The sequence below is a fragment of the Xiphophorus hellerii genome, unplaced genomic scaffold (assembly GCF_003331165.1).
Source record: "Xiphophorus hellerii strain 12219 unplaced genomic scaffold, Xiphophorus_hellerii-4.1 PGA_scaffold_58__1_contigs__length_500000, whole genome shotgun sequence".
NCBI classification, from domain to species: Eukaryota; Metazoa; Chordata; class Actinopteri; order Cyprinodontiformes; family Poeciliidae; genus Xiphophorus; species Xiphophorus hellerii.
Genome location: NW_022587633.1, coordinates 102501 through 110000, shown reverse-complemented (window position 1 = coordinate 110000; position 7500 = coordinate 102501).

Genomic DNA, 7500 nt, shown 5'->3' with positions numbered 1-7500 from the left:
CAGGCAGGCAGGCAGGCAGGCAGGCAGGCAGGGGTCGGATGGCGGTTATGCTGCTTTCCTGGATAACTTACCATCGTTGCCACCGCGGTCCTGATGTCGGTAAGCGAGGGTCTCCCTGGCAGCAGCATCGCTGCCCACGCGTTCCTGGCGAACGCAGTGATGGTGTTCACGTGCTGATGGTTGGTATTGAAGAAGACCAGATCGCACTGCGGACGTAGCCGAGCCCGGATCTCCATCCACCGCTGGATCCAGCCCAGTTCCTCGTGGGTGAGAAAGACCTGAGCACATCCAAACACCCGGGCAGTCTTATGGTTCTTTACCTGAAGAAGGGCAGAGAAATGTTAAATGGCTGGCTGGCTGGCTGGCTGGCTGGCTGGCTGGAGCCTGGATGTATGGAGCCTGGATGGATGGATGGATGGATGGATGGATGGATGGATGCAGCAGCCTGGCTGCTCCATCCATCCATCCATCCATCCAGCCATCCATCCATCCAGCCATCCATCCAGGCTCCAGCCAGCCAGCCAGCCAGCCAGCCAGCCAGGCTAGTGTTAGTGAGTGGGTGCAGACTTACATTGAGTACGACCCCCGGAGAGGAAGAGACGGCCCCGCTCGCGGCCTCCAGGACCTCTTCGGTGGTAAGGTTGGTCATCACTCCGGCTCGATGGCCGTAGAGAGAAATAAGGTAAAGGCCGAAGAACCCGAACAGCAGGTGCCTCAGTCCCACGTCGTGCTTCTTTTGCGAGCAGCTCAGCAAGAGTTTGGGGATCCAGCCCCGACACTTTGCGATGCATCTGCGGAGAATTTCGGGCGTTACGGAGCGCTGTAGCTTCTCGGACTTGACCTTGATCTGCCGAAGCACCACCTTCGTTCCGATTTGGCACGTAGCCGACCTCAGAGCTCTCATCACGGACACGAGCTGCCGCTTGGACAGCCTGGAGCTTCTCGGAGGCGTCTCCATGAAGTATACGTGGAATTGGGTTGTGTTTACCAGGTAGACCTTAACGGTAGTTACGGCCTTCCGCTCCCGCTCGGTGAGTTCGGCGGGCCAGGCCATTATGCGTCCGGCGTCATCCAAGAAGCGCCAGGAGCCCAGCTCGGTCTTATCACGGCTCATGTAGCTGAGGAATGCAACAATTCGACCCATCTTTGACTTAACATTTTCAGCATGCTTTCGCGAGCGTACTGCCCCGGCCAGGTGCCGGCCGTACTCTTCTAGGTAGCCACGGATGACTGCAGGAAATGTACTCAGCCTACCCACCGTGCTCGAGGACGGGGCCTGCGGTTCTTCGTCCTCGACCTCCGGCACTCCGGTCGTCGTCGTCGCCGCCGAGTCCGCGGATGGCACGTCGTCGTCGTCGTCGTCGTCGCCGCCGGGAAGAAGACATGGCTCCGGCCGCTGTGTGGAGTCCGCCGCCGAGGTGGAACGTGGAGGGCTGGCGCTCGGTCGGCCGGGAACAAGACATGGCTCCTCCAGCTCCTCCTCTGGCTCCGGCCGCTGCTGCTGCTGCTGCTGCTGCTGCGGGGAGTCCGTCGAGGTCGTACGGGGAGGGCTGGCGCTCGGTCCCTGCGAGGGAAGGGGAGAAGCAGGGGGGGGTGCGGCGGCGGCGGCGGCGGCGGCGTCGGCGGCGGCGTCGGCGGCTCCGCTGCCCCGTGAACCCTCCAGGTCCAACCTGGTGGCTAAAGGCGGGTCGGGACCCGAGGCCCGAAGTTCTCTCACCTGCCGCAGCGTTTTGCGCCACTGGAGCTTCCTCAAAAGGCGCTTCTTCTCCTTGGCACCCAGGTCACGGTGAGCGTCTTGGAGGTGCTGCGCCACCCTTGACCCGCCGTACGAGCAGCCGCCGACGGGGCACTTCATGCCGCGAACGCTCACTCGCCCTCTGGCAAACGCCAACAGGATCCTTCGCTCCAGGGCGTTCCTGACGCTGTGAACGTCATCCAAGTGGCGTCGCAGGCGCCAAGACGGCCGGTGACATACAGGGCAGCGATTCTTAAACTTAGAAGGCGTCATCTTCACTCCGCGAGAGTCAGATAGCGAATAAGGGGGGGGCACATCCGCACATCCGGCTATATGTGCAGGCGGGTGGGCGTGCTTCCCCGATCAAGCCTAATTGGCGACACCTGGCCTCGTTCGACCCCGAAATCGGGGCCGGATCCCCGGGCGTGCTTCCCTCTAATCAAGCCCTAATTGGCGACACCTGCTCCCAATTCGGGGGGCGTCCAATCAGGGGAAGCTCCTGAGATTGGCTTCCAGTTAAGCCTAATTGGCAACACCTGGGCCTCGTTCGGACCCCGAAATCGGGGCCGGATCCCCGGGTAAACGCGTCCCGATAGCCGCGCGGCGATTCCCCGGAGGGCGGGAGGCCATGTTACGACTCTAAGACGGGTTAGGGAAAAGGCGGGTTAGGGAGCCCCGTCCTGCGGGCGAACGTCCGGCGGGGGGGGGGGACGGGGGGGACCAGGACCACCACCACCACCACCACCACCACCACCACCACCACCTGCTTCTCTTTGCCCTACCAGGGGCACGACCCGTCCGGGGCCGTGCGTGTCGGTGGGTGTAATCCGTGCTTAAGTGTGGGATGCCACGGTTCGAAGGGAGCTCCAGCCAGCCTGGACCCCGCGGTTCGAAGGGAGCTCCAGCCAGCCTGGACCCCGCGGTTCGGAGGGAGCTCCAGCCAGCCTGGACCCCGCGGTTCGGAGGGAGCTCCAGCCTGGATGGGTCTTAGCAGGGCCGGGGCAAAGTCAGGCTACAGCCCGCCTCGGGGGGCCCCGACGTCCCGCTAGGGTGATTTTTGACTTCCGTAAAAATGTTTAAAAATGCATTCCTCCGGGGGAAGCCGTATGTTGCCGGAAAGGCCAGAGTCTGGAGAATAAAACGGTGTGGTTCTCTGGTTCCTGGGACGCCCGCAGGCGGAATTAAAAATCAAAAACCCAAACCCTGGTCCAAGGGTTAGGGTAGGCACTTTCCCGGGCACCAGCGGCCTCGAGAGTAGGATCAATAGGCCCGGGAGAATGCCCCGATCACGCCTGTATCACTCCCATCATCCTGGGATAAAGTTGAATTTTCGGACTTCCAGAGAGGGCCCATGCAGCAGCCGGCCGTGTCCGCAGCGGCTCACTGTCCTCGGCCTAGGTGCCCCGGAGGCCCCGGTGATTTTTCCCACTTCCATAAAATTTTTTAAAAATGCATTTCCCCGGGGAAAGCCGCATATTGCCGGAAAGGCCAGAGTCCGGAGAACACTCTGGTGTGGTTCTCTGGTTCCTGGGACGCCCGCAGGCGGAATTAAAAATCAAAAACCCAAACCCTGGTCCAAGGGTTAGGGTAGGCACTTTCCCGGGCACCAGCGGCCTCGAGAGTAGGATCAATAGGCCCGGGAGAATGCCCCGATCACGCCTGTATCACTCCCATCATCCTGGGACAAAGTTGAATTTTCGGACTTCCAGAGAGGGCCCATGCAGCAGCCGGCGGTATCCGCAGCGGCTCACTGTCCTCGGCCTCGGCGCCCCGGAGGCCCCGGTGATTTTTCCCACTTCCATAAATTTTTTTAAAAATGCATTTCCCCGGGGAAAGCCGCATATTGCCGGAAAGGCCAGAGTCCGGAGAACACTCTGGTGTGGTTCTCTGGTTCCTGGGACGCCCGCAGGCGGAATTAAAAATCAAAAACCCAAACCCTGGTCCAAGGGTTAGGGTAGGCACTTTCCCGGGCACCAGCGGCCTCGAAAGTAGGATCAATAGGCCCGGGAGAATGCCCCGATCACGCCTGTATCACTCTCATCATCCTGGGACAAAGTTGAATTTTCGGACTTCCAGAGAGGGCCCATGAAGCAGCCGGCGGTGTCCGCAGCGGCTCACTGTCCTCGGCCTCGGCGCCCCGGAGGCCCCCGGTGATTTTTCCACTTCCATAAAATTTTTTAAAAATGCATTTCCCCGGGGAAAGCCGCATATTGCCGGAAAGGCCAGAGTCCAGAGAACACTCTGGTGTGGTCGAATCGTCTTTAAGTCGTTCACAGAAGCCGAGATAACCGTTCAAAGTTTGTCCAAAGCATTGCCGCCCGTGAAAAAAAAATCGACCCTTCACCCCGGCTCCGTCGATAGGTAGGATTTCAGGACCTTACGGAGAAAAACCCCACCGGCGGGATTATAGGAGCGAGTTCGGAAAGAGGGCTTGGAGCGGAAAAAGCCAAAGTTTTTCGATCCAGGCCGGTTCTAGGGGTCTACTGGAGCTAGGGTAAGGCGGATTTAGGCCCCTTTTTCGGCTTTTTTCCAGCATTTTAAGCCCTTTTTCCAGATTTTGTCTCCGGTTCTCTGGAAGTCTGGGGCGGTAAGGCAGCGGGCTCCGGCCGGTCCGGTGTGTCTCCTCGGTCCTTCTGAAGGGCCTGGGGCATCTCCGGCTCGGTTCTGAGCTCCTTGGAAGCGTGAAAGCTCGGTCGAAGGCGGGCAGGGCAAAGGCTGCAGACAGTGCTCTGTGGACGGCTTGGAGCTGTCCGAGGTGCTGGCTGGAGCTCTGAGCCCTGGCTGTGGGCTCCGGTCGGTCCGGTGTGTCTCCTCGGTCCTTCTGAAGGGCCTGGGGCATCTCCGGCTCGGTTGTGAGCTGCGTGAAAGCTCGGTCGAAGGCGGGCAGGGCAAAGGCTGCAGACAGTGCTCTGTGGACGGCTTGGAGCTGTCCGAGGTGCTGGCTGGAGCTCTGAGCCCTGGCTGTGGGCTCCGGTCGGTCCGGTGTGTCTCCTCGGTCCTTCTGAAGGGCCTGGGGCATCTCCGGCTCGGTTGTGAGCTGCGTGAAAGCTCGGTCGAAGGCGGGCAGGGCAAAGGCTGCAGACAGTGCTCTGTGGACGGCTTGGAGCTGTCCGAGGTGCTGGCTGGAGCTCTGAGCCCTGGCTGTGGGCTCCGGTCGGTCCGGTGTGTCTCCTCGGTCCTTCTGAAGGGCCTGGGGCATCTCCGGCTCGGTTGTGAGCTGCGTGAAAGCTCGGTCGAAGGCGGGCAGGGCAAAGGCTGCAGACAGTGCTCTGTGGACGGCTTGGAGCTGTCCGAGGTGCTGGCTGGAGCTCTGAGCCCTGGCTGTGGTGCGCACGGCCCCCTTGGTTCCATCACAGCTGCCCTCGGGGAGCTGAGGTGTTCCCTGGAGGTGGTACGCCCGGCTTTGGTTGCGGTGAAGCCCCGGTCCCCGGTGCGCACGGCCCCCTTGGTTCCATCACAGCTGCCCTCGGGCAGCTGAGGTGTTCCCTGGAGGTGGTACGCCCGGCTTTGGTTGCGGTGAAGCCCCGGTCCCCGGTGCGCACGGCCCCCTTGGTTCCATCACAGCTGCCCTCGGGCAGCTGAGGTGTTCCCTGGAGGTGGTACGCCCGGCTTTGGTTGCGGTGAAGCCCCGGTCCCCGGTGCGCACGGCCCCCTTGGTTCCATCACAGCTGCCCTCGGGCAGCTGAGGTGTTCCCTGGAGGTGGTACGCCCGGCTTTGGTTGCGGTGAAGCCCCGGTCCCCGGTGCGCACGGCCCCCTTGGTTCCATCACAGCTGCCCTCGGGGAGCTGAGGTGTTCCCTGGAGGTGGTACGCCCGGCTTTGGTTGCGGTGAAGCCCCGGTCCCCGGTGCGCACGGCCCCCTTGGTTCCATCACAGCTGCCCTCGGGCAGCTGAGGTGTTCCCTGGAGGTGGTACGCCCGGCTTTGGTTGCGGTGAAGCCCCGGTCCCCGGTGCGCACGGCCCCCTTGGTTCCATCACAGCTGCCCTCGGGGAGCTGAGGTGTTCCCTGGAGGTGGTACGCCCGGCTTTGGTTGCGGTGAAGCCCCGGTCCCCGGTGCGCACGGCCCCCTTGGTTCCATCACAGCTGCCCTCGGGCAGCTGAGGTGTTCCCTGGAGGTGGTACGCCCGGCTTTGGTTGCGGTGAAGCCCCGGTCCCCGGTGCGCACGGCCCCCTTGGTTCCATCACAGCTGCCCTCGGGCAGCTGAGGTGTTTCCTGGAGGTGGTACGCCCGGCTTTGGTTGCGGTGAAGCCCCGGTCCCCGGTGCGCACGGCCCCCTTGGTTCCATCACAGCTGCCCTCGGGCAGCTGAGGTGTTCCCTGGAGGTGGTACGCCCGGCTTTGGTTGCGGTGAAGCCCCCTGTCCCCGGTGCGCACGGCCCCCTTGGTTCCATCACAGCTGCCCTCGGGCAGCTGAGGTGTTCCCTGGAGGTGGTACGCCCGGCTTTGGTTGCGGTGAAGCCCCCGGTCCCCGGTGCGCACGGCCCCCTTGGTTCCATCACAGCTGCCCTCGGGCAGCTGAGGTGTTCCCTGGAGGTGGTACGCCCGGCTTTGGTTGCGGTGAAGCCCCCGGTCCCCGGTGCGCACGGCCCCCTTGGTTCCATCACAGCTGCCCTCGGGCAGCTGAGGTGTTCCCTGGAGGTGGTACGCCCGGCTTTGGTTGCGGTGAAGCCCCCTGTCCCCGGTGCGCACGGCCCCCTTGGTTCCATCACAGCTGCCCTCGGGCAGCTGAGGTGTTCCCTGGAGGTGGTACGCCCGGCTCTGTGTTGCGTGGAAGCCCGGACTTGCGGTGTGCACGTGGCCGGTGTCTCCTCTGGCTTCCCCCGGGAAGCCGGAGGTCCACCGGTTCTCGGGCACCCTGCTTCGGTCCGTCTCTGTCCTCCGTAGTCGTGTGCATGCTGCCTCGGTGGACCATCCAGCTTCTCCCGAGAGAAGCTGGATGGTCCACGGGCCTTGTGTGCACTTCTGCGTTGGGAGGACAGGGACCTCGCTGGTTCAGCGAGATCTTTTAAAGTCCTATGACCTTACCAGGGTCACAGGGCTGAGAAAAACTCTAAGTCCTGCCTGCACTTAGTGCAATTTTTTGACTAAATTATAGCTGCCTTACCAGGGGAACAGAGCTGAGAAAAACTCTAAGTGCAGGCAGGACTCAGTGCAATTTTTTGACTCAATTATAGCTGCCTTACCAGGGGAACAGAGCTGAGAAAAACTCTAAGTGCAGGCAGGACTCAGTGCAATTTTTTGACTCAATTATAGCTGCCTTACCAGGGGAACAGAGCTGAGAAAAACTCTAAGTGCAGGCAGGACTCAGTGCAATTTTTTGACTCAATTATAGCTGCCTTACCAGGGGAACAGAGCTGGAAAAATTTCTAAGTGTGGGATCTGCAATGGTTTGCAGATCCGGGGCACAATCGACGCTTCACCCCGGCTCCGTCGATAGGTAGGATTTCGGGACCTTATGCAGAAAAACCCCACCGGCGGGATTACAGGAGCGAGTTGGAAAAGAGGACTTGGAGCGAAAAATGACAAAGTGTTTTGATCCAGGGCAGTTCTAGGGGTCTTCCGAAGCTCAGATAAGGCGGATTTAGGCCCCTTTTTCGGCTTTTTCCAGCATTTTAAGCCGTTTTACCAGATTTTCTCTCCGGTTCTCTGGAACTCTGGGGCGGTAAGGCAGCGGGCTCCCGCCGGTCCGGTGAGTCTCCTGGGTCCATCTGATGGACCCGTGGCCTCTCTGGGTCGGTTGTGAGCTCCGTGGAAGTGACGAAGC